Source organism: Amblyomma maculatum, chromosome 2 (genome assembly GCF_055883805.1).
Source record: "Amblyomma maculatum isolate TAMU_Amacu chromosome 2, ASM5588380v1, whole genome shotgun sequence".
Classification (NCBI taxonomy): domain Eukaryota; kingdom Metazoa; phylum Arthropoda; class Arachnida; order Ixodida; family Ixodidae; genus Amblyomma; species Amblyomma maculatum.
This window is the reverse complement of record NC_139345.1, coordinates 3,154,545-3,181,988: the sequence shown is the minus strand read 5'-3', so window position 1 is coordinate 3,181,988 and position 27,444 is coordinate 3,154,545. Positions and strand designations below refer to the sequence as shown.

The following is a 27,444-nucleotide window of genomic DNA, read 5'->3' as shown; positions in this document are numbered from 1 at the left end:
GTTAAAGGTTGTTTTACTCCTGCGATAAAGAAATTATAACTTTCCGTACCACACATGTTTCGATTGTTGCTCGGGCAGCACAAGTGTCCGTATTGGACATTGAAGCAGGCTTCTTTTTCATTTTTTCCTCTTGTCTGCGTGATACCGCATTAAATAGTAGTAATCAGCTATCAAGGGTAAAGGCTTCCAGGCGTGTCGTCTGCTACTGTTTTCAACTACGAAACTGTCAACTGCTCAAACCAAATTTACCTGAAGAAATGAATAACCTACGACCATCTAACTTCACAAATGAACCTTACTATTTGAAAATAATTTATGCATTCACAAATACTTGATAGTTATTAAACTCATGCTCCCTCTTCTTTCTTTTTTTTTTTTTTGCGTTGCGCAACTGTTGCTCTCCTTGTTCAGTTCAAGCGCTGCGTTAGCTGTGCGTTGTTTGTTCTTGCGGCCTGTCAGTTACATCGTATTTCGCTTAGAAATCCTTTATTACCGCCGGCTTGACCTCTTAAACTACCCTGTTATATCATTATGAAATGCATCGCAAGCCTCAAGCCTTCGCAGTGTTCACCATTTGCAGCGCGCACACAGGATATGACCTGCAACTTGCTTTCAATGCTCGCTCGCCAACGGCATCAACGGTCTCCGGACAATAATGGAGTCATTCAGGTAAGGTTCGCTTCTATTTTTTTTTTCCGCAACTGCAAGTTTAAAACGCGCAAAAGCGTGTAGACTTCTGTTCATTAGCACATATTTTGAAGCCTCAGTTTTACCAAGCGCTATTTTCTTGTACTGGGAGCAGTGGCATTGTCGCTTGTTCGAACATGGGAGGCGCGTAGGCGCTATTTGTTTTGGCAGTGCTGTAACCGCTAATTTTCTTCCGTAGACACAGAAGTATGTGTTCTTGTGCATACATACTTTAATAACTTCCATTTTTTATCATCACAAATATGCATCGGCAGTCACGTTTACGTCCGGTTGAGTGAGGCATTACAATTTTGTTCCTTGCACTTCCAGGTGTACACTGTTTTTGAAAATGTTCTCCTGGAAGACAGCTGCTTGCTCAGGGTGGATGCTTGCTTGGTTGCTAAAGGCGTCCCGTGAACAGCATTAAGCTCGTAAGTGTGTTCTTCCGTCACATGATTCTCAAAAGGCACTACCATGATTAATGGTGATAAATGCTTTATTTGCCTACCTATGCTGTACAAGTGGAGGAACCGCGGCCTTAGGCTAAGCACATGCCCACGAAGTGCGGTCAGCTGTTGCCATGGTCTCCTAGGCTGTTCTGTCTGAGGACGTCATTGCATATTAGGGCACTTCAGATGGGCAAGCAGCTTGAGTATGCGAATGTGTTTGCTTGCACTTTATGTTCTGAAGATTAGTGTCGTGTGTAGCAGCCAATCAAGGAAGTAATCGTGAGTTAATCCGAAGAGAATGAATTGTTCATTTTTCACTTCCTGGCATACTTTTTTTCTTCTGTAGAAAAGTCACTTATAAACAGTATGCATACTTTTTTTATAGCTGCAGCATGGACATGCTGTTATAAAGCCACTTTGAAACCTCAAAGAAGTAAAGTTGCTATTTAGGTCATGCTCATAAGAAAGAGAAGCTGCTAAGAATGGCTCACGAATTAATTGTCGAGTCATAAAGAATATTCTTTGTTGCTGTGCAAAATAATGCAAAATGTCCTACATCTAAAAAAAAAATCTGGAAACATTTCAGTGACCTGTTGCGTGCTTGCTGAAACACACACACACAAAAAAAAAGAAAATGAGGGTGGGGACCAATGTTGAGTGCACACAGGAAGTTGAGTAGCGGAGGAAGTCATCACCGAGCTCTATGACAGCAGACTTGGCATGGCAAGGAGTCATAGAGCACTGGCACGACAGTGTTGCATCGGCTTCAGCTCTTTCCACGCACTTTTGATGGCCTTCCATAACTCATCAGAATTTGCAGTGTGCAGGACCCTTTTTTGCAAAATGGCTTTTAATGCCTGAAATGTTTTCAGTGACTTTCATATCAGCGACCTTAGGAAGCCAAGCTAGTGTAATGGGCTACAAAGCTTTTCAAGGCGCACTTTCACAATGTGCGCCGTGAGGATAGGGAAAGAATGCTGTGGCAGAAAATGCCCATTCTTGTAAGCCATGATTGACAGCTCTTAACCACACGGCCAGAGTAAAGAGCACATAAATGACGAACACAGGTGCTGAACTTCAATTTTATTCTGTAACCACTAATATTCTGCTTATATACCCATAAAGGCACAGACAAGTGGCGATTTTTGACACTTGTGGCAACAAAAACTAATGTGACAGATAAAAACCAAAAAAAGTACCGAAAGGGCAAACCCGAACGAGGAGAGAACGAGATAGGCAAGTTATCTTTTAAGCCGCCAACACATGGAAAGTGGACTAATAAGTACAAAAAAATTACAAATGTGGAAGGAGAGCAGAAAATGGGTAGCAGAGGTAAAGGTAACAATTAGCACAGCAAAATGCATGAGATGAAGTGCACTAAAACTGAAAAAAAAAGCGTCATGAACAGCGACAATGAAGCCAACAATTGACATTGCCAAATGCAGAACACAAGCAGTACTAAATAGCTAAACCAAAGCAAATGAACGAAACGCGCATGATCAACAAGGGTGAAGTCAACAATTAACATAGCGAAAGGATGAAGATGAGGCGCATAAAACCAAACAACAAAGATAAAATGTCAAGAAATGAATTCAACAAATGTAACAAAGCTAAAACCAGGCTAGATTACAGAATTCCATAAAGAAAGGCAATCTATTTTTCCAAAAGTGAAATGGAGGGGGTGCTAACACAATCATCCTTGAGCCTCAAAATCTTGGCAGCTTCGACTATTTCATGTGTCAGCTTTACCAATGTGTTTTTAACACTGTTTTTTTTTTTTTTTTTTTCAAAGATTGGGTGGCATGGCTTCTTTGAGTCGGTTCCTGCAGTGGACGGGCAGATTCCTGGGGAATTACCTGAGAAGTCATTTTAATGCTCCATTAGCCTTTCATTGATGCATCAAAAAGGCTTGTTTGTCCATGTATACCTTACGGCAAGTGAAAGGCTTAGAGTGAGCGCCTTCTGTACACTGCTCCTAAGGGTTTTCTGTGCTTCTTGGTGCGGCATCTTTTCTTTTTCATTAACGATCCACGAAAGCTGCAATAGTTGCTCAGGGGCAGAAAAGAACGTCAACTCCTGCTTTCTTTTCACTCATCGTAAGGTTGTGGGAAATTTGGTGCATGCAACGAATCACTGCAACCTTTTTGCGTGGCCTGTGCACTTCAGCCAGTGGTTGTGTTTTTGCACTTGGTGTTTTTCAGCACTTTTTCTGCGACAGTGGAGAGGACTTGTAATGGGTACCCTGATTGCGTGAGCCTGCATACCTTTTTCAAGAAGCTTTCTTGCAATTTGTGCTCGCATGACTTGTTCAAGGCGTTGACAAGGGCAGACTGGATGATATTTCTTTTGACCAGCTTTGGAACGAGCGGAGCTGCATGTTAGGAAGGGATTGTTTCCCCTTGGTCCAATCCGCCTTTTGCGCGAGTTTTCTGCGCATGCGCGAAGCCCCAGCGGCGACTGATGAAAACACACTGAGAGGCGTCGACGGCGCTTCTCGTCGCCGCACTCATAGCCAACGCACGGGGGCTGGAGGCGCGGTACGTTCACAGCCTCGGTAAAACGATGCCAACCACCTGTGCCGCTTACGTCTGCCACTCTCGAGGCGTGCCGGGATGCAAGACGCGTTTTGTTAGGTTTCCTTCGGCAAGCCGCGACCTGCAACGGCGTGAAGCTTGGATTAGGGCAACCAAGCGTCAAGACGTGAATGGGCGACCTTGGCAGCCGACTGCGTGCTCTCGACTGTGCGAAAAACACTTCGTTACAGGTATGTATGCATCTAAAGGAAATGTGCATGATGAAAAGTATCTACCGGAGTTTGCACCAAGCCTGTAACCCACCAGTGATAGCAGCAATGAGCATTTGTTCGGCGCGTCTGATGGCGATGTATTTTGTCGTTTGTTGCGAAGGGGCCGGGTAGCGCAGATATCAAAGGTGGTTGTGTGCGCTAGACCGTAATCTTTAGCATGTTTTATTGCGACTGCCGCCTGACTAAAAAGAAGAAGAAAAAAAAAGGTGTTGTGATGCACCGCCGTCAGCGAGCCGAGTGGTTGAGCTGGCCATGAGGCTCGCGAACGGCAGTGCATTAAAACGCCGTATTTTTTTTTTCTTGTTAGTGAGGTGGCAGTCACGATAAAACATGCTAAATATTACGGCCTAGCGCACACAGCCGCTTGTGATATCTAAGCTACCTAGCCCTTTCGCACATAAAGATAAGAAGGGACAAAATACATCGCCTTCAGGCCCCGGTGCAACTGAAGCAATCACGCACCGAAGAAATCCTCATTGCAGCTATCACTGGTGCGCTACAGCCTGGGTGAAAACCAGTAGGTACTTTTCATCATGCCTATTTCGCTTAGATGCATACATACCTGTAGTATCTGTGTTTTTGCCGCTCGGAGCATATGACGCACTTGCACGACGCACAGTATTTTTTTTTTTTTTTTTTAATTAAAGGCTCGCCTTCGTGCACGCCAAAGCATCCGGACTTTGTTCCTTTAATGTACGCAATCAGATGCACTTCGTTAGGGAGCTTGATAATCGTCTTCGTCCAACCGTTCGCAACGGCAAGGAAACCGCCCGGCACAATAAATGAGTCTCCTGGAGGGTTCATGCTCGTTCACTTGCAGAGTGGATCGCTCTGGACGTAAAACAGGGTTGGTTCCTGACCGAGATGCGCATCCGATATGTAGGAGATTCACATATGTGTCACCAAGTTGTTGATTCCGCAGAAATCGCGGCGGAGGCAGAAATGAACGTTGGAGATCCTTTCACAACAGAATGACCATTCTCTGCGCACCGAGAACCTTTTCACCACTGCGACCACATCCGTTCCGACTCCTGAGGCCAGAAACCGGCTACAGCTCTGAATCATCCATTGCCAGAAAAATGCAGCGCGTTTCCTGCAGGTGTGCATTTCGGCCGGGACAATGCCCTTTTCACGGGGTGTGTATATGTGACTCTCTGCCGATCTTCGTGGATGAAATCCTATAGCTGCACGGTTGTAGATGACGCGAGGAGGAAGCGACGCCCATTGCACCATGCCGGCGCCGCGGTGACCGCATTGTGCTCGGTAACTCAAGACACCCCACGCATATGCGCCGCTCAAAGTCACAGGATACGATTCCACCTAGCTCTGCAGCATCAACAAACCCCTGGCTGCTTTGCCCTTTGAGATCCCTCTCTCTCTCTCTGCCCCCACGCTCTCCTGTCTGCCGAAAACCTGCACGCGTCGAACACGGCCCGCGCTACACGCTCTTACAATACGAAGATAGTATATGCGTACGTGCGTTATGAGTGGATTGTGAAAACGCTCTACCTTCCCCCATACTGCGTGAGCATGATATGCTGCAATCACTGTCACTACTTTCCGCTCCGAGGCCAAAAAAGGGGGGAAGCTTTCGCTTTCTACCAGCGTTGGCGTGGCCATTTCGTATGGTGCGCTCTCGCGTCGTCTGCTACACTGCCGCTCAATGTGTTTCCCGCCCGCTCCCGCATGATGGTGCCACATCCTCGCGCAAAAGGCGGATTGCCCGGCACACATAACTGGGTGTAAAGAAGATTCTTAGTTCCAGGATGTGCATGGAATCATTGTCCGGCATTTCGTGCATAAATTTAAGGGGAGCCAGGGCACTCTTAAGGACACTAAAAATTTCAGGTACTTCATGAAAAAAAAGGCTTCCTTGTCACAGTCGAAAAGAACCAAGAAATCATCCACAAAGCAGAAAATATTTTGAACTTGTTAGTGTTTGAAATGGTTCCTGAGACTTTTGTCATGCATAGCTAAGAACAGATCACTGATAACGGGGCAATACATGATCCAATGCAGATCCTGTGACTTTGGATAAAGTGTAAACCATTCCATTCTAGAAATGTTGATTTTAGGTACACAGAAAGCATAACCAAGAAACCATCTACAGAGACACCACACTCATTCTGGAAGGATACTGCTCCAGGTTTGTCGATAGCTTCACGAACGCATTTCATGAGGTCCCCCATCTTGAGGTATAGAATAAAATAATTTTAACATCTGTAGAAAAACACTGTAGGCTTTCTTTCTATTCCAGTTCAAAGACCTAATGATTTCATCTGCATTCTTTACCAGAAAGGTATCATCGATAGAAAGCAATTTCTGGTTGCCTTGCAAATACATAGAGACGTCTTTCTGCCAGGTATCCTCCGAAACAATAACGCACAGAGGGCACGAGAGGTATATCTGGCAGAAAGACGTCACTATGTATTTGCATGGCAACCTGAAATTACTTTTTATCGATAATCCCTTTCTGGTAAAGAATGCAGATGTAGTCATTAGGTTTTTGAACGGGAAAAGAAACAAAGCCTATCATGCCTTTTCTATAAATGCAAAAGGCTTGTTTTATTCTATACCTCAAGATAAACCTCATGAAATGCGTTCGCAAAGCTATTGACCAACATGGAACCATATCCTCCCAGAGTGAGTGTGGTGTCTCTGTAGATGGTCTCTTAGAATTGTTTTCTGTGTATCTAAAATAAACATTTGCAGAAAGGAATGATTCACACCTTATCCAAAAGCACGGGATCTGCATCATATCATGTATTACTTACTCCCTTGCTCAGTGATCTGTTCTTAGTTATGCATGACAGTAGTCTCAGGAATCACTTTGAAAACTCACGAATTCAAAAAATTTTCTACTTTGGGGACGACTTCTTAGTTAATTTAGACCGTGACGTAGAAACCTTTTTTCATGAAGTACCTGAAGTTTTGAGTGTCTTTAAGAGTATCCTGGCTCCCCTTGAATTAAAGCAAGAAATGCCAGACAATGATTCCATGTGCTTCTTGGAACTAAGCATCTTCACACCCAGTCACGTGAGCTGGGCATTTGAACCAAGGGGCAACTAGCCCTTCCTATAAAATGACTCCGCTCGTTCAAAGCTGGTTAGAAGAAATATCATCCAGTCTGCCCTTGTCAATGCCCTGAACAAGTCATGCGAGCACAAATTACAAGAAAGCTTCTTGAAAAAGGTATGCAGGCTCACGCAATCAGGGTACCCGTTACAAGTCCTTTCCACTGTCTCAGAAAAAGTGCTGAAGCACATAGGCAACACGATAATGTTCCAGGGATTCCTTACATGCACCAAATTTCCCACAACTTTACGACGAGTGAAAAGAAAGCAGGAGTTGACGTTGTTTTCTGCCCTCGAGCAACTATTGCAGCTTTGATGAATCGTTAATGAAGAAGAAAAGCAAAAAAAAATAAATAAAAAAGAGGCCGCACTAAGAAGCACAGAAAACCCTTAGCAGCACATGCGGAAGGCGCTCACTCTAAGCCTTTCACTTGCCGTAAGCTATACATGGACCAAACTGGCCGATGAAGGCTAATGGAGCATTAAAATGACTTATCATATCCCCCAGGAATCTGCCCGTCCACTGCAGGAACCGACTTAAAGAAGCCATGCCACCCAATCTTCGAAAAAAAACTGTGTTAAAAACTCATCGTTATAAGCTAACACATGAAATAGTTAAAGCTGCCAAGATTTTCAGGCTCAAGGATGATTGTGTTAGTACCCCCTCCATTTCACTCTTGGAAAAAAAGATTGCCTTTCTTTATGGACTTCTCTAATCTAGCCTGGTTTTAGCTTTATAACATTTGTTGAATTCATTTCTTGACATTTTATCTTTATTGTTTCGTTTTATGCACCTCATCTTCATCCTTTCGCAATGTAATTGTAGACTTCACCCTTGTTGCTCATGAGCATTTCCTTCATTTGCTTTGTTTTAGCTATTTAGTGCTCATCTTCTGCATTTAGCGGTCAATTGTTGGCTTCATCTTTCTTGTCATGCACTTTTTCTTTCAGTTTTAGTGTACTTCATCTCGTGCGTTTTGCTGTGTAATTGTTAGCTTACGTCTGTTACCCATTTTCTGTTACCATCGCATTTTTTTTTTCTGTTATTAGTCCGTTGTTCCACGTGTTGGCGGCTTAAAAAATGATTTGCCTATTTTGTTCTCCCCTTGTTCGGGTTTGCTCTTACGGTACTTCTTTTTGTTTTTATTTGTCACAAGTGTCGAAAATCACCACTAGTCGGTGCCTTTATGGGTATATAAGCAGAGTATCAGTGGTTCCAGAATAAGGTTAAAGTTCAGAGCCTGTGTTCGTCTTTTATGTGTTTACTCTGTCCGTGTGGTTAATTAAGCACTGTCAGCCATGAATCAACACCATTAGCCCGACAACTTTTTCTATCCTTGCAAGGTCCTTTTAGCAGGTGAGAAAGGAGCTGGTGGCAATGATTACAAAATAAGCTTGGGAGCTCAGCTGACCATCAATGCAGGGAAGAGGTGAGAGGCTGTCTTTGTGGCAACCTCCCCCCCCCCCCCCCCCCCCCCTTCACATGTTTAAGGATTTTTGAGTGCTTGGCCTGAGGCCATTGACATAAAGGGGATCATACCTTAAAATAGCAGTATTCAATGAAAGTTACAGCCTTGGCAGCAAAACAAACATGGTATATAAGAAAGCAAGCCACAGGTCAAAAGACAAAAGTATAATCATTTACTTTTTAGCAACTAGGCAGCACTCTTTTTGTTTCTAGGCCCACCCAGTACAGGCCCACCCAGTAATGCCTTAAAGTTAGGGCTTTTGTGTAGCCATCCTATCTGAATCCTGCTTTGTCACGCCTTTGCCTAATAAATTTATCTGACACATTAAGGCCCTTATCTCACCCCCTGTTACGAACAGGCTGTCACTAACTGAGGCAACAATTTGTAAATTCTTTTTGGTTGCTTTTTGGTGAGATAGTGGGAAGCATCTTTGATTTGGTCTTCATCCCGGTAAGTATGTATGATTATGCCCTCTGAAGCCTCAGCCACTCCAGTTGCTTTTCTGTAGTGCGCTGTCCAGTGATGTCCCTCTAATTCAGAATCTTTTCGCTTGAGGTATCGCGGCAGCCTTATAGGTCCGTAGCCATGCTGAAGCTCTAAGCAATGCATGTTGATAACTGTCCATTTTACAGATTGAAAAAGCGTTCACATCAGAAAGTGAGAAATGAACGATCCATAAATGGGTGTGTTTGGCCAGTGTTTAAATTGCATTTCTTCAATTGTTTGCTGTATAGGACAGTCTTCAGAACATAAAATATGAGCAAGACCATTTGTCTGCTCATGCTGCCTGTTCATCTGAAGTGTGCTAATGTGGAGTAACATCCTTAAAGAACAGTATAGCAGATGTGGGCATGCTATTCAACCCATGTACAACCTCTTGACCAATCACTTTGTGGCTAAGTGCAGTTACTACAGGCCTACTATTACCTTCCATGCTATGTGTGTGTTAATTGTTGCACTCCTTATTTAATCTGAGGAGAATGATCTGTGTAGGTAATTGCATAAAATAGATCACTACCTTATTTTGACAACTGATTTATTGCTATTGCTGCATGCAGCATGTGACACTGATTGAGTGTATTGTTCTCAATCACTTCCTTCAGCCAATGCTTGGTTTAATAATTTTGTTGTCATTGTCTTGTGTTAAGTAATGGCAATAATTAGTGAACTGGTTGATCTTGTGCCCTTCCAGCAGGTGTGCTTCTGCTTGGCAGCACATGAGAATCACTGATTCTTGTTTATAAGTCACTGTATCTGTTCTGTTCCCAAACATGTAATTGTACTCAAGGGGACTCAATCACAGTTCTTCAATGCTGTTTTTTTTGTAATATACTAGTTGACTTTGCTTTATATTTGATGATATGTATTCTTTCCTTGACTATCATTGTGTATATCAGTGGGCCTCTTAGATTATCCACTGTCCGCAGGTCGCCTGAGTACAGCCCAGCCATTTGTTTACTAGGGTTGCTCTGGCGTTAGTCTTTCTCCAGGTGGACAGTTCCGGGCTACCTGCTGGCTGCTAGACTTGCCAGGATGATTTTATGTTGGCTACTCGCATCCAACTAGCAAACAACGGAGAGGTGATGGGGAGGTGAGGAATGTCTGCGGCTGTTTTTATTGACTAGGACCGCAGAGCTTCGGGTGAAATTATCTTTTGTTTTAAGGGTGTCTTTAATAATGTGCAGGCAGGTGCTCATTTCAGCTGATCTGCAGTGCTCATTTATTACATCTTTAACTGTCGCCGCATACATATTTTGTATGTGTGTGACATTGTCTCCCATCACATAATTTACAAGATCAGATGTTCGTTCCATATTGAGCTTAATGAGTTCGGATTTGCAAATTATATTTGATCTGTCAAGTTCTAGCATCAACTTATTTTACAGCATTGTTCGAGAACCTTCTCGAGCGTGAGAGCAGACTTCAATTCCCTGTGCACTCAGGCATGCGCATTCATGCAAGTATATCGTCAGCATGCGATACACGGTCCGAGTGTTCGGTATTTACTTTTGTAGCGCAGTGGAAAGGACATACTTTGGTAATTGCTCAGAAATATTTTAAGATGTAACGCATGCATGCACTATCACGTTTCACTTGATTCATTAAGGTGGTCACGACAGCTAACAACTGAGCATAAACTAGTTATTGCATTTCACTCCTCACACGTTAAATTATAAATCCTCGAAATTTGAGCTCATTCGGTGCAGCAGATAGTTTTAAAAATAATTTTTATTATTATTGAAATTGGCTTTCTGGTCTGGCAACCATTGGCCGCTGACGTCATGAGATATCATTCCCATGTCGTCTGCTATTCGCGATGTAGTCTATGTATGCTGCACTTTTGCATTCATGCTTGGATGGTGGTCACAGATTTTTTTTTTTCAGCAAAAATATTTTATTCGCATATTCTCTTTTCCTTGAAAAGCCTTTACTATAATATGCGACTTTAGTGATCCTCGGACTTGTTTTGGGCTTCGTCTAGAGATTGCCGAGGAGGCTGAAATGGACGGGCTCATGCTGTATAATTCAGCATACAATCAGAAGCATCTTATTCTTACACTATGAGATTTTGCTTGTTTTAGCAACAAGCACTCACGCATATAAAAAGGTACTTGTCCGTTTCTTCCCGCCGTGTACCCGCGCCACGAAAGTGGGGAGGGGTTAGCATTATGTTCCTGATTGCTGAGGTATTGCCGTTGCTCTTTCGGTCCAAAAACTAAGAGTAAGCAAGCATTACCTTGAGGCGAGAGCATACCTTGCAACATTAAAGGAGCAGACAAAACTTTTAAACAAAGCAGTACCTCTTGACGACCTTCCATTGATCAGTTCCGTCGGTGTCGCGGGGCCGAAAACCTCACACTACGGTGATAGGTGCTGGTCGTGCTGGCGTCGTCGCCAGTGTAATGCAAAAAATCATGCGTCGATAAGCTAAAGCTGATAAGCTGACTGACCGTGCCTTATGCTGAAGGAAACATGCCTTATTCTATATTGCTTTTGTGCAGTAGCATCTTCATCAAGCGCTTTCGTCTGAGGGTCGGCCACTGAGTCAATCAACTCCCTCCCCCCTCCCTGCAAAGAAAAAAAAAGTGTCCTTTGATATTGCAGCCTGCATTTCAGACGACGCTCCACCGTGCATAGTCTCCTGTCCGCAGTGATAAGAATGTTTTTAATATGAAAGCGCCTCTACTTTAATAAAACTTTAGCAGCACACCTCTGATTTGAATTCATTATGCAATTGGGGCTGGTACAAAAGCAGCCAATGGTGTGTGCTGTGCCTTCACTGTGGGGAACAACTGCTAGCATGACCAGCGTGGCAGTACGGCCTTGCATGTTGTTTTTCATGCATGATGGCTCACACGGGGAAGATTGGGAAAAAATAAGGCGATAGATAGTGCATGCATTTGGCATTTCTCAAATATTTCTGAGTGCTTCCGAAAACACATTCTTTTTTCACTGTGCAGAAAAATGAAATGAAGACGTGAAAAATTAATGCACTCATGATACTGGTGTACTGTCTTTGCCAGAAGTAACCAGGCTGCGTGTTCCGCTTCTCAGTCGGTTAGCAGAGAATTCATAAAAGTTCTGATGCTGTAAATTGGTGCAACATAAATGAGAGCTCCTGTCTTCACTTGCCAAAAAGTTATGATCCTCAGGGGATCCATGTTAGCTTCAGAATACAAGCAAGAAGCAAAACATGCAGCCTGGTTACTTTTGGCAAAGACGGTACATGCACTTATTAATGTGCCTTCTCGAGTACGTACTGGGAGCTGCAACCCACGGCAATGCTCGAGAAGGTCCTCAAACAGCAAGTCAAGTAAAATAAGCTGAGTACGGACTTGAGAGATGAAACGTATTTTGCAAATAAATCGATTTAATGAGCATAGTATGACGCAAACATCTGCACTTGTAAATGGTGAGAAGAGATATGTTGCCCCACATACACAAAATAAGTAAGCAATGGCAATGGAAAGACACACAAGATGTCCACCACGACTGGCAGAAATAAGCACTATCCTTGAGATTGTACGAAATGTCTTGTTCACTAAAGTACCGCACATGCTCACCACTTCCATATAACCTCTGTTGTCTGCTAGCCGCCCAAGCGCAACTCACACTAAATCATCCTTGTGAGAGTGTGGCATTCAGTGGCATATCATCAGAGAAAAAATGACCCCCCCCCCCCCCCCCCATACACACAGAAAAATGTAAGAGCTGGCTCCACGCTCGGGCGCCCCTTAGGCTAATAACTTAAGCCCAGTGACAAGGTGGCACGTATGCGGAAACTAACGATAAAAAAGAGTAAGCGTGACAAATGTCTCTTAAATGTAATTTATGTTCATTATTTTACCTGTGTTTGCTGTGTTTTTGGTCATTTATTTTTAATGTGACAGTATTGAAGGCCCCGTTTCCCCAAAATCTTGCATTGTTGGTGGCAACGTCGTGAGCAAAAAAGTCATGAGCAGGGTTCTAGCATTTGGTAATAAGCAGGTGACATTTTTGTGAGTCAGGCATTGATTTTTGGTGTTAGTTTGTGTGGCATCATGAGGCCGCATGAGATGCCGAATTGCCTGGAGCTCCTTACGATTGAAGGGTGAGATGGGCCCTTCCGAGTCGCACTTTTGTGCAATGTTGCTAAAGCAGGTATATATATATCTATGTCAGGTTGTCTTTCAGATAATGTGGTAGCTTATCACTGTATGCTAATGAATGTTTGAGATAAATGTATCAGTGACGAAGCGAATAGCAGTATGCAGGTACGAAAAGGTGGGTCACCTTGTAGAAATGCAGACTGAAGACAGTCAAACTACCACATTATACCCTTAAAGGCAGACTTTAAGTATCCCTCCAGGTCTTAACTTTAATTTATTTATCCGAGGGCTGTTTTTAGCACCTGTTTTCCTTCCGGATTTGGTTTTCATTTATAATTGTGTGAATTTAAGGTAGTCTCATTTCTCGCAAGGGTGGAAGAACGGGCTAGTTGCTGGTTCATATTGGGAAAGGAAAAAATGATTGCACACTCGACAAAGTGCTGTGTTGTCATTTTTTGTTCATGTCTCAAAAATGCGCTGTTATTTTTTCTCAAGCTCTCTGTTCTTACTGAGCTTTTTCATTTCACCTCAGATGCATGACCTACAGTAATGAAGAAGGACATGCCTCTGTGTTTATGCCTTATCACTTAATGTTGTAGTATTATATTTTTTTTCTTATGTCTATAGCCCTGTGTTTTAGATAAAAAGAACGACCGAGGTTGCCCTGCTTTGTTATATTGAACAACAATGCACCATAAAGTCATCCCGCTGTCAAAACATGCATGAACATCGGAGCATATCCTACCTTCCGTTATCACTCTCAAAGAAAGTGTCTAGTATGCAGAAACACTAAGGCGGTAGGCATTGCTAGTGAAGTTAACTGCCGCCTGACCACATGCCCACAGGCTACGAGGTCAGCCACTCAGTGTGTATGTGTGTAAGGGCTGATGTGTTAGCAGAATTAGTGTAGCAGCAGCTTCTCTACACTGCCAGGAAATGAACCACTGACAGGGTTTTAATTAGTTTGAATACTTGTCACGCAGTATGCTGTGTTGGTCCAACTGGTCACATTGCAATGCATCACCTTCTTAGTTGGATCTCTGCCTTCGCCACTACTGCAGAGTGTAGGTAGCAGTGTGTTATTAGTCTGTGCAGACGTAATTGAGCGGAAAGGTTGCTTTGTGGTCCAAGCAACAGCGATCCGATATCACCTTTCTTAAAGGTTGTTGGGCTGGTGGAGTGCATTACACAAATATTACATGTATAATGTATGTTCTGCATGCACATGTGCTTCGTAGCATTGCCGCAGTATCTTTGACTATTCAGGATCGATGACAAGAATGCCAGCCTACCTACCACAAGCTGTTGTGAACACCTCGATTACTATATTATTGCGTTGCTATAGTGGCTTATCCACAACCAATGACTTGGTCAAAAGAACATAAGCACTCCAGAGAGCTTAGACGTTAGCTTGACAGGGTCAGGGTGCTTACTGAATTTGGTATGGCAAGCATCATGCAAAAAAGGAAGTGGTGGCAGTCCTAAAACTTTTACACTCTGCTAGATATAACTTCTGTGTGGATCTTGCATGAAAGTAGCAATTATCAGTCAATTTTGCAAATATATTCGGTGGAATCAGCTGTGCAATACAGTATGATGCTATATCTGGCTAATTGCACATACATTTAGGTTTTTTTTTTTATTCTGCTAGCTCGCCATAAGGCATATTATAAAAACCCATCTAAATTGTTTTCCATAAGTAACCGAAGAAGGCTCTTGCTCTTATCGTTGTCGGTGAGCCATTTGGAGAAGTCCGCTTGCCTTGTTGCAGTTAGTCCTACTTCCTGCTGAATCTGTCCTTGATGGTCCCTGCACAAGTGCACAGCAGGTGGCGAACATCCACTTCTGCAGCTGGTGTGCAACACTTCGGGCATGTGGCGGGTCCGATGTCTTCTTGAGATTCCCATCAGCATGTTACAGATAGGGTAAGGGCCGCCCCAGCTCTTATTCTTGTTTCTTGCTATTGTTGTCTGCAGTACTAAAACCTGGCTCCTCATCTCCCTGGTATATGAAGTAATCAATTACAGGCTCTGCATCTCAAATACCCATATATTTGAACCTTTGAACAACAACAGCATCTGGGGACATCACATGCAAAGATTTGAAAATACGCAAACAGACAGGCTTAAGTGACACTCCAAGCTAACCTCATGGTGTCATTACGTGGTTGACTGCTGCCATGCGCAAAGTACAGATGTGTCTGAATTGTTCTTTATATGCCACAGAGCTAGACGATGATAATGATGGCAGCAGGCAGGGGCAGTACCTCGGGGTGTATGCAGGGCCACTGTACTATGCAGATTCCATTTCCTTCCAAATAACAGGTTCCAAATTTACAAGGAGTGGCTCATACATAAATGTAGCCCTTAGTCGAGTGTAAAAGGCACTCTATATTTCCTTGGTATGGATGATCAGGTCGTTTAGGCTTTTTGAGAAAATGTATTGCATAAAAGGGTTGCCCTTTCTCAGTATTATTTACACTTGGCAAAGTGCTAGACTGCATTATGCAAAGATAGTCTGCAGTCTACCTCTCCCTTCTTGCCGCCCTGCTGAAAGATATCTGTTGTATGTCTGTAGCAATGCATCCGTCTGTTGTTTCAGGCTACTAGGAAAAGTGACACTATGCACAGGCAACCGTAATAAGCATACTTATTGCGTCCCCACTAGCAACGTAAAGCAATTTGCCTTTACAGTGGTCTTGTTTATGCTCTTTCAGCTAATTGCTTGCCTTTTCATGATGCTATTTCCTTACACCTTCAGTTAAGATCACTGCAAAATTGCCATATATGTGCCCTGGGGGTGAAACCGCAGCCATCTGCTGGGAAATAAATCACATGACTGCATTAATTTTGTAAGAACTGAATCTGCAGTTTTTACCACACATTAGTGGTGCATTAGAAAGACACCAGTATCAGTTCTGAATGAAAAATGTAACCCTTACTAAATTTTATGGACATAAACACGTGAAAAAGTGCTGGCCTTTACACATTCTTTAAACTGACCACTGAAAGTCAGCAACAGAGCTATCTATAGATACATACACCTTCACATTGTCTTTTTGTTTACTGTTAAATACAAATAAAGTCAGATATCCAAGCATTCAGGCGCCTGATGCAGTCATTGGTTGTGGGTGTGCTGCTTTAGGAATGCAATAATAAAGCAGTTGAGGTGTTCACGACAGCTGGTGGTTAGGTGGGTCGGTGTTTTTGTCATCAACCCTCAACAGTTAAAGGCTAACCAAGCAGATGTGCATGCAGAACATCAATTGTACGCATAGTTTTTGTTTAAAGCATTCGAGCTGCACATCGAGCTTTAAATAAACTGATACCCAGTCGCCGTTGCTCTACTTTTGAAGCAACCTTTCTGCACAAGTAGATCTGCACATACCAACAAGCCTGGTAGGAAGTGGCTCTTTAGCATAACACCATCGGCTGCTGTCTAGTTTCAATTGATGAGTGTGCACTGCTTTACCTACAAAGGAGAGGTGCAGATTATTTGCTCTGTGTGCTATCTGCACGCTCCAGTAATTGAGAAGGTGCAGATCCAGTTGGGCAGGTGACACATTGTCATGTGACCAGTTCGGCTAACAAAGCATACTTCGTGGCTCGTATTCAAACTTCTCAAAGCCCTGTTAGTGGTTGATCACTGCCAGTGTAGAATAGCATTAGTGAAGCTGCTGCTACCCTGACCCTGCTCACACTTCAGAAGTTTTGCCTAGCCGGCACACTGACGGACCAACTGATCGACCTTGTAGCCTGTAAGCATGTGCTCGGGCAGTGGTTAACTTTACTAGTGCTTCTGATTTATAGTTTCTTGCACTGTTTTTTACATGCTCGACACTTTCTTTGAGGATGATAATGGGAGTTAGGATATACTCTGATCTTCATGCATGTTTTGACAGTAGGGTGACTTTATGGTGCATTGTTGTTCGTTATAACAAAGCAGGGTGACCTCAGTAGTTCTTTTTGTCTCAAACTCGAGGCTATAAACACATATTTTGACAGTAGCTCCACCCTCGTTCACAATAAGCATTTGTGATAGCTGAGGCCAATATAGGTGGGCTCTACTTCAGAGCTAGAAAAAAGTAGTGAAACCAGTACCAACAAGTTCCATAAGTACTCACTGGTACCAAGCTGTCGAGGATTTTTTCTTTAGTCTGACATATCGAATACACACACATGTGGCAGCTGTTAAATTAGGTTAAAAAAAATAAAAACAACAGTAGGCGATAATGCGTAAACAAATTCATCTTCTTCATTGCTGTAGGTAATGCATCTGGGGTGGAATGAAAAAACTCAGTAAGAATAGAGAGCTTGGGAAAAAAATAAACCGCACTCCTAAGACATTGAAAAAGAAAGAGATGACAACACAGCGCTTTGTCGTTGTCTCAAGAGAGTGCTGTTTTTTTTTCCCAGAGATGAACTACCAGCTAGCTCATTTTTCCACCCTTGCAGGAACAGAGACCACCTTAAATCGACGCGGTGCTACAAATGGAAACCAAGTCCGGAAGGAAAGCAGGTGTTAAAAATCTCGGAAAAATAAATTAAACCTAACTTTAAAACCTGCAGGGATACCTAAAGTCTGCCTTTAAGGGTATGCTGCTAGTTGCTTCGTCACTGATCCATTTATTTCAAACATTTATTAACATACAGTGATAAGCTACCACATTATCTGAAAGACAACCTGACATATATATACTTGCTTTAACAATTGTATAAAAGTGCGACTCGGAGGGGCTTGATTGCCATCTCACTCTTCAATCACAAGGAGCTCCTAGCAATTCGGCATCTCATGCGGCCTCATGATGCCACACAAACTAACACCAAAACTCAATGCCTGACCCACAAAAATGTCACCTGCTTATTACCAAATGCTAGAACCCTGCTTATGACTATTTGCTCACGACATTGTCAACAATAATGCAAGATTTTGGGGAGAATGGGGCCTTCAATACTGTCACATTAAAAATAAATGACCAAAAGCACAGCAAAAACAGGTAAAATAATGAATATAAATTACATTTGAGACATTTGTCACACTTACTCTTCTTTTTTATTTTAGTTTCTGCATACGTGCTGCCTTTTGAGTGCACTTAAGTTATCTCATTAGCCTACGGGGCGCCCGAGCGTGGAGCCAGCTCTTGCATTTTTCTGTGTGTAGGGGGGAGGGGGGCTACTTTTGGTTGCTCCAGAATGCGTTCATTTTTTCTCGACGATATGCTGCTGGATGCCAGACTTTCACAAGGATGATTTAGTGCGGGCTGCGCTTGGGTAGCTAGCAGACAACAGAGGTGATATGGAAGTGGTGAGCATGTGCGGTACTTGATTGAACACGACATATCGTACAATCTCAAGGATAGTGCTTATTTCTGCCACTCGTGATGGACATCATGTGTGTCTTTCCATTGCCATTGTTTACTTATTTTGTGTATGTGGGGCAACATATCTCTTCTCACCATTTAAAAGTGCAGATGTTTGCGTCATACTATGCGCATTAAGCCAATTGATTTGTAAAATGCATTTCATCTCAAGTCCATACTCGGTTTACTTTACATGGCTTGCTATTTGAGGGCTTTCTCGGGCATTAGCGCGGATTGCAGCTCCCTGTGCTTAGTCAGGAAGGCACATTAATTCGTACATGTACAGGGTCCTTCAAAATATTGCGAACACGGCAAAGTGTGCCCGCGCTCCGTGAGCGTCAGCGCATCCGGCGCGGTCGCGCATCGAAACAATGCGGCGCATGCGCACGCTATGTGCGCATGCGAACGCTTCGAATATGTGCGAACGCTTCGCCGTGTTCGCACATATTTTGAAGGACCCTGTACATCAGTATCATGAGTGCACTCATTTTTCACATCTTCATTTCATTTTTCTGCAAAGTGGAAAAAGGACGTGTTTTGGAAAACACTCAAATATTTGAGAAATGACCAATGCATGCACTATCTATCACTTTATTCGTTCCCAATCTTCCGCGTCATGCATCATGCATGGACACCAACATGCAAGGACTGTCACGTTGGTCATGCTAGCGGTTTCTCCACAGTGACGGCACAGCACACACCATTGGCTGCTTTTGTACCAGCCCCAATTGCATAAAGAATTCAAACCTGCGGTGTGCAGCTTAATTTTTATTTATGGTAGAGGCGCTTGCATATTAAAAACATTATTATCGACGTTATGCATGGATGACGGCATGCAACAGACACACTGTCGTGTCAGCTCTACCACAGTGTCCTCTTTTCCCCTGATAGATTCCTAAGACTGCACTGCATTCCCATCCAGCAATGGAGCCAAAGTTCGAGCGTCACCGATGCTGGCATCGACAAATCCCATTGATGCTCTCTCTCTCATGCTCCCTGTTTCCGCACTCCTTTATGTTGAGTTTTGAGAAACTAAAATCAGCTTTAAACCTGTGCCCTTTTAGCCATTTAAAGCTGTGTCTAGCTGGATCAAAGCTATTGCATGACCTTTCAATTTTTTTTTTATCATATGTTTTTGGACTCCTAAAATCGTGACTCCCATTTGAGAAACATTGCTTTTTGATGGCTGAAGTGAAACATGATAGTGCATGCATGTGGTACATCTCAAATATATCTGAGCTATTACCAGAGCATGTCCTCATTTCCACTGCATTGAAAAATAAAATACCATGCACCCAGATTGTGTTTCACACACTGGCGATATGCTTGCATGAATGCGCATGCCTGAGCATGTACTGAGGGCTATGATCTGATGTCACACTCGAGAAGGTCATTAAATGATACCATAAAATAAGCTGAGGCTATGCACTTGACAGATGAAAGATATATAGAGAATCCGAGTTCAGTGAGTTCATTATGAAATAGAAATCTGCAATTGTCAGTTGCCTGGTGGGAAAGAGTGCCGCATGCATATTATACGTATATAAGCAGCGACAGCTGACAAAAAAAAAAGATACCATAGGTGGGCACCATGGATCAGCTAAGAGCACCTATGATGCCCTCGGATAAAAGAAATGTCGCATGATACTCCTGTCCTTCTAGTCAGTTTAAAAATAGTGCATAAATTTCTCACTTCTATATCACCTCTCCATTGTCTGCTAGTTGGAGGGCTGCAGCGAGCATAAAATAATCCTGCCATGTCTGGCTGCCAGTAGGTACAAACAAGACAAATATGAATAAAAATTGAAAACGTTGCTTATGCTTTCTCTAGTTTCGCTGGCTGCTAGCTTCCCTATGTAATTTGTCATTTGATAGATTTCATTACTACAAAAGCAGCGTCACTTCAAAATTTACATTGTCATGGTCTTGCCTGAGTGGCAGTATTAACTTAAAATTGTATAGACACCATAATAATGCCACAGCATTCATGGCTTTATTCTGGATATAGTCTGATATAGGCATTTTGAGCAAAAATCATGGGCATATCTCTAGCAGGTGGTGGTTGGCTGGTGACATGGCTGGACACTGCTCAGTGGTTGTGCATGTCACGAGTCTACATGACACGGCTAAAGGCCCGTTCACACTTGCGACTAGCAGCGGTCGCGTGACCGTTTTGGTCGAAAAGCGACAGTCGCAAATGGTCGCATCGGTCGAAAAGCGACTGCCGCGGGCCGATCGGGCACTGCTCGAATTTTCAGTCGCGCGACTACTAGTCGCAAACCATTTCACCAATCAGCGAGGTCCCGGAGTACTTGATCGAGCACCTTCTCAATGCAATTAAAGAATACCCCTACCTTTTCAACAAACGGCACCCGGAATTCAAAGGCAGGGAGATAGGATATGGCCTGGGAGGAGATTGGAAAGATATTTGGACTATCTGGTAAATACCATGAACTTTTAAGAAATGGATTTTTCACGCAGGTGCAACATTTTATATTGACACCACGATGATTGACATTGTCTATTCGTCGTCGGCGTTTTCCTGGAAACACGAGAGCGCGGCATGCGTACCGGCTCGCCTGAAAAAGCTGAAGTGTCTGGCAGGCGGCAGCTACCGACGTTCACTGTCATCGCCCAGCAGCTCTCCTACTCCCAACTCGTTCGGAACGAGAACAGAACGAGAAGGCGACTGTCGCAAGTGTGAACATCGGTAGTGGCGAGCTCCTCTCCTCTGGTCGCGCGACTGGTAGTCGCAAGTGTGAATAGACCTTAAGTTGGCAGATAGGAATTCTGGCTTTAACCAAGCCATTAAATGTGCCCGAGTGACCTAGGGGTAGCATGTCTTTGTCTGGATCCAAGGTTCTTTGGATCCAGTCAACCAGGCATCCCCAGGTGACTCAGGTAGGTTCAGATCTCTTGGTTAAAGCAGGTCTCTATATCTTTATGTGGTCTAACATAATGTGATGGCTTACAACTGCGTTAATGAGTATGCACAACATAATAGAATAAATTGTGGGGTTACTCAATTACCCTGTAGTGAAGTGTCTGTACATGAATGAGAATCCACACGGAAGCCCCAATGTGCTCCATCATACACTTAAGGTAGAGTTTAAAGGACCCCCGATTTTTTTGCGTGTTGTCTTTGTAACAGTGTGCATGACTATACATGGATTACCACATAGTATTTGTTTATGGCTGCTAAATAATACAATCTCTCCCATCATCTGTTTCAATTTCAATGCCATAGCAATGGCTGTGTCAGAAATCAGTATAGGTCATGGAAGGCATGAAAAACAAGAAACTGCAATATCTGCTTCATGATTTTATTCACTATATCGTTGAAGCTAGCCTGGTTCAGGAGCAGTCATCACACCGAACGTGCCTTTATGACCTTCTTGATATTTGACACAAAAGCCTTCTTCTCCTGGATTCTAAATATAACTAAACTCAAGGATTCATTCAAGTTATTAACACGAAAGCGTTACTTCGCTATGTTCACAGATTTCTGTCCGTAGACCGCACCCGCAAAATCGTGTCCGCAGCAGTTGCGAGTAATTAAGAAACGTGAGAGGTTAATGAGTGGTGTCAATCGATAGAGACTGACATAATGTTGCTGCCGAAAAATAGGCCAGTAAGCTAGTTAGGTAATTAATTACAGGCAAAAAATGTAAAAGTTCTCTGCAGCAGTTGTGAGTAATTGAGAAGTGGTAGAGGTTAATGAGTCCAATTGATAAAGGGTGACGTAGTGTTGTGTGCGAAATAATAATTAGGCCAATAAGGTAATTAGGTAATTAATTAGAGGCAAAACATGCAAAATCATGTCCGTAGCAGTTGTGAGTGATTGAGAAATCGTAGAGGTTAATGAGTGGTGTTAATTGATAGAGGGTGATGTAATGTGTGCAAAGAATTAGGCCATTAAGGTAATTAGGTAATTAATAAGAGGCAAAAAATGAAACAGTAAAGGCAAAAATGGTCTCATTAGCTAATGGCTTGGTGCCACATTTGAATGTATCAAATACTAAAATAATTAAACCAGTGAATTAAGGTGACTTCAAGTATGTGACATTACACAACCTGAAGTCGAGCTAAAAAAGGGCATATGAAGGGACTAGCATGCAATTTCAAAGTACCAAAGACTAAAGCAGTTAAGGCAGTCAATTAGAGTGGCGTCAAAGGTGTGACGTCACGCAACTGGAAATAGAGCTGAAAAAGGGCATAGGAAGGGATTGTGCAATTTGAAAGTACCAAAGACTAAAATGAATAAACAAGAAGTGGATAATGTGAGCTAGAGGCTGTGACGTTGCACTACCAACCGGAAGTCTAGCTGAAGAAGGGCATAGGAAGGGATTGGTGCACAATTTGAAAGTACCAAAGAAAATGGGTAAACAATAAGTGAATTAAGCAAACAGAAGCAACCAACAGCAGATTCCGTGCTTTTGCATTACTCCAATTCAGATTCTGCAGCGCTGTTTTTAGTTGTAGATGGATGCCACTCTGCAGAAGCGGCCTCAGTAAACTCCAGAAGGAGTGGAGGTTCGCCAGTACAGCTGCATGTGTTCTACATCCAAAGCCAATTCTCGAGCAACAAACGGTCCAGTGCCGGCCAGGCTTGTGTTTAGCCTCTGAGGGACTAGCATAGTGGTATTCCCACTTGAGGTATAGCAAATTGGCAGTCAGAATAAACGAAGTATGTGGATTTCTAGATCACTAGCTTTGTTTAATGATTTGGAATGAAAAGTCTACACTTGGTCATGATGTGCCACTGCTAGGGCATACCTAGGTGGCAACCCCAGGCGTTCACACCAAGTTTTGTTTTGTTGCATTAGCTGTAGGTTAAAATGAAAACTTGAGATTAGGAGTATGTTTAGTTGCTTATAATGGTTTGCTTTAACCTCCCTTGCATTGTTTTTATTCTATATGCAGGCACCTGGAAAATGCAAGGATATCTTGAGCGGCTTCACTCGGCTCGGCAAGCTGCGATGTGGTCGAGCGGCAGGATCACTTGGTTAAAACTTTGCTCACAGGATCACTTGGCTTGTAGCAGTGTTCTGGGCATCTAATGCCAATTAGACTGTGGTGTCGAAAACACTGATGGGCCTAGACCTCACAGAGCACATCCCAAATGTATTGCTGGCATGCACAGCAATTGTGAGAAAATAAAAGCTGTCATCAGCGTGCTTTTGCATCCCTATTTATTGAAGCACCGATTTCACATCACAGACTGTTGTGTGTATGGTGCAAGAAGTGTGGAAAAAATTTGTACATTCACCATTGAACAGTGTGTAGTGGAAATACTATGCACCGTTTTGCAGAGGAAGGTATGGCCAAAGTGAGTCCTACAAAACATATGGCTGGAACTGGTTTAAAAAATGGTAGGATATGTAAAACAGGCCATGAAATTCCATCAGGAGGAGTAAAATAAAACTCTCCTTGAAGGAGTACAGGCACTCCTATCAGTGGAGTCCTTGAACTCCTCCTGGAAGAGTTGTAGGACGCTACTACAGTGTGTAGTTTTACTCCTTTCGGAGGAGTACCTTTACTCTATTCACAGGAGTAGCGCAGTACTCCATCAGTGGAGTCCGATTACTCTATGGCTAGAGAGAGTTCTTTTACTCTGGAAAAAGGAGTCGTATATGGGACAAGCGAAAACTCCTCCAAATGGAGTTCTAGTACTCCTTCTGTTTTTAGAGTGCAGAGAGAATTCATAAAGAGGTCCTAACCGAAGAGACAGGCAAATACAAGAAAGCGAATTGGTGGTGCCAACAAAAGTTATGCTCCGCGGAGCATTATAAGCACAGAAGCAATTTCTGTAAACTAAATTGAGCCAGCGAGAATAAAATTGGCCGCAGTAATAGAAAACTGCAGACGCAGGTAATGGTATAAGTTGCGATTCGTTCTCGCGATTAATCTGGAATTTTTTAGGCAAGGCAAGTTTCGGGGTTTCGCTTGAGTAAGCGAGCGAAGCTAACAAGAGAACGAAGCAAGAGAATCAATACTGTCGACTCGTTGAGACACTGGTACAGCCATCGGTTTTAAATCTTGGTGTTGTCAGTGGAAAGAACGGGTCATGCGCTACGTCATCATAATGAGTGCACAGCCAATGAAACGCACAAATGCAACGTCGACCATTTCTTTTCCCGTTTACTGGCTCAAGGAACGGAGAGGAAGAAAACTCTCTCCTGCGAGCGAACAGTTGCTCTCCGTTGCGCGTTCTTGCGCATGCAAGTCGGGCAACGACACTGCGTTTGGATAGAACATTTCATGACTTTTTTCGGATTGTTCTGTAACACCTAGTGCCAGAAGTTTGATTACTTTATACATCGACTTGGCCGCCTTCAGCTCGCAGACAACGATAAAACAACCGTATACATTCCAGCCGAATTTCTTTGCGTCGCCAAGAATTACCGGCGCCAGCGGAATATTACATGCCGGAAGGCCTCCAGCTGAACGAATATTAGAACTCGGAATTAAAAAAAAAATAGAAAGAACAATTATTTTTGATGTTTCGGTTGGAACGCGACAACTTCGGTGATCCATACAGGCGCATCGCCGTTCGTTTACCGCCCCTGCGCTACAAACGAACAGTTTACAGCAAGACACGGTGAAGTCAGACAACCGAATCACTCATTGTTGCCGGGTGCGCCTCTTCCCAGGCGGATTTCAGCGACGCGGCCGTCGGCGAGTCCGTATTCTTGTTGAAAAGCTGCGCAGCGCGTGAAACGATTATTTTCCCATCTTCATCTGTGGCCTCCCGTCCACCAACGGGCTCTTTCAGTCTCTCGCGTTACAACCAAATCCCTTTCCGAACAGCGGTATACGCGGGTTTTCATTTTTACGCTGCTCCGAAGTGACGTTAATGGGTTTGCAGGTGCGCGCAAAGGCTTATGCATGGCGCACATTCAATCTGCGATGGATCTTCGACACGACAAAAGCAAAATTGAAAATAAAAAAAGCCTTTCTACTGAAAGTAGTGGAAGACTATTTCTCGATGTTTTTGTAGCCATGCATGTCTAGCTATAATATAGTTATGACAGTCTACGAAGTGCCTAAAGCGCTGCCGCAGCGCACGGGAACACGCGTGTTCATAAATTTATTTTCGAAAAGCGGTTTGCTTGTCGTTCAGGCGAGTTCAATTTAAGCCTCGCATCATACTACTCACCGCCCCCCCCCCCCCCCCCCTCCACCCCCCCTTCCCACCCCTCAATCCCTCTTGCGAAGAAATAAAAATTAAGGAAGAGCAACAAAAAACAAAAAAGTTATCTCGCTCCGAGTTGCAAACGAAACACGTCGAGTTACAACTTTGCTAAAACATGAACGCGTTGTGTACGCGAGCGACTGACTAGGCGTGCACAGAGCGTGGGAAAGACACTGCTGCGTGACGACATCAGGGACGGCACCGCAAGTTATTCGCGCGCAGTTTTGTAAAACAAGGAAGTTGCCGAGACAAATAACGCGGAACGGGAGAGTTTCGGTGAACAGAGACGCTGTTTGACGAAGAGACGCGACCTTTCACTCTTCACATCCAGATGGCAGAAAAGAAAATTTAATAAATAATAAGACAATAGGCACTCCCAAGCCGTCAGATGCAGCGAAATTCCTTTTCGCTCGCGCTAATATATGAACACGTGAAGTATTGGAAATTGCGCGCCTGAAAATTTAACGAGGTACTAACGACGGCGCTCATTGCAAGCCTTTTTGCGCTTTTCTTTGTCCCATGGAGTTAAAATTCTTTATGGACTCCGTCAATTGCACACGCGAGCGCTGATTTCGCGCTGCAAATAGAGCCTGCTCATAAACGATTTATACCGCCGACTAAAAAGCACACGCGGAACGAGCGATTGTATTTTTTTTTTTCTTTTTTTTCCCTGCGAAAAAGCGGCACGCACACAAAAAAGAGAACACCGTTATGTGAACCCTTTCTTCAACTAACGTATGGGGCGCGGCGAACGCGGAATTTTAGCAAAAATGTCCGGGAATTAACATCGGCGCGTACAGCGGGGCGTTCTGTTCGCGCTCCGAGAAGCTGTGCTGCTGTCTCTGCGTAAGCCTCAAATCTCTCTCTCTCTCTCTCTCTCTCTCTCTCTCTCTCTCTCTCTCTCTCGTTACTCGTTCAATTCTCTCGGCGCAATGGTATGGTTCTGATTTTTGTTCCTCTCTGATTCTCCTAAAAATCCTTGCGCCCCGTTATAATCTTCCTCCAATGCACCGGCCTGTTTGGGCTCTAAGCCGCCTTCACGCTATGAACATCCACAAAAATGTAATCCGTTCTTTTCCTCTTCGTTCCTCCATTCATTATGCTTTAGCCAGCGCGCTTCTTCATATCTACCGGCTGGCGTCTTGATTCTCTTGCGCGTAGACGTCTACAGAGTACAAACAGAAGCGCAAAGAGAGCAGGATCTCAGGCACCTGCGCAGTTCGATACGGTTTCGTTCAGGCATGCATAGGCCTAGCACACCTGTGCTCTGCGGGTCGCGCAGACGCTCTCTTGTGGCGGTTCAAAAGCAAATTAACCGGGTGACGTGCTCGGCCTTGTAGCTTAGGATATGGGCGGTGCACTTTAGGGAAACGCGGTTTCTTGATGGGTAGTTAGGTTTCAAAGTTTCCAGACTAAATCAAAATGCAGCACTCTTGCGAGGTATGTCTCGAAACCACTGGTGGTGCATGTTTCCGGATGTATTCTATATCTCGGAGGTAGAAGAGTGGGCTCTCTCCACAATAGCTCAGTTTGTGGAGCAACGTAAAGGACGTACGGAGGACGTCAGTTTGGATACCACTCGCACCATGCGGTTGTTTTTCGTTCTACATTCTCATGAGCAATATTTCAACCGTAAAACTATTACGCCCGCAATCTTCCCATCGATCAACACAGCAAATTAAGAAAAACGCATGCATTCCGTTATGCTGTCTTTTGGATTTAAGAAGGACAAAGTCGTGGCGTGATGTTTTTCTCTCTTATTATTTTTTTTTTGCGCACAGCACTGCTATTATTTTTTATTTATTTATTTTTTTTT

General features: G+C 43.5%; 1 protein-coding gene and 1 long non-coding RNA gene across 3 annotated transcripts in view; both read left to right on the top strand.

The window, feature by feature from the left end:
- LOC146197846 (protein madd-4-like) overlaps positions 1-27,444 on the top strand; it is a 261,142-nt gene that overhangs the window by 145,615 nt on the left and 88,083 nt on the right. The gene's annotated exons all lie outside the window — the stretch shown is intronic.
- LOC146197849 (uncharacterized) lies at positions 395-23,610 on the top strand. 2 transcript variants are annotated; one of them, XR_014704903.1, is made up of 4 exons: positions 395-669; positions 1,018-1,118; positions 9,965-10,076; positions 23,357-23,610. It is a non-coding gene; the product is annotated as an uncharacterized LOC146197849 (long non-coding RNA). The 2 variants fall into 2 exon arrangements; XR_014704902.1 differs by lacking the exon at positions 9,965-10,076.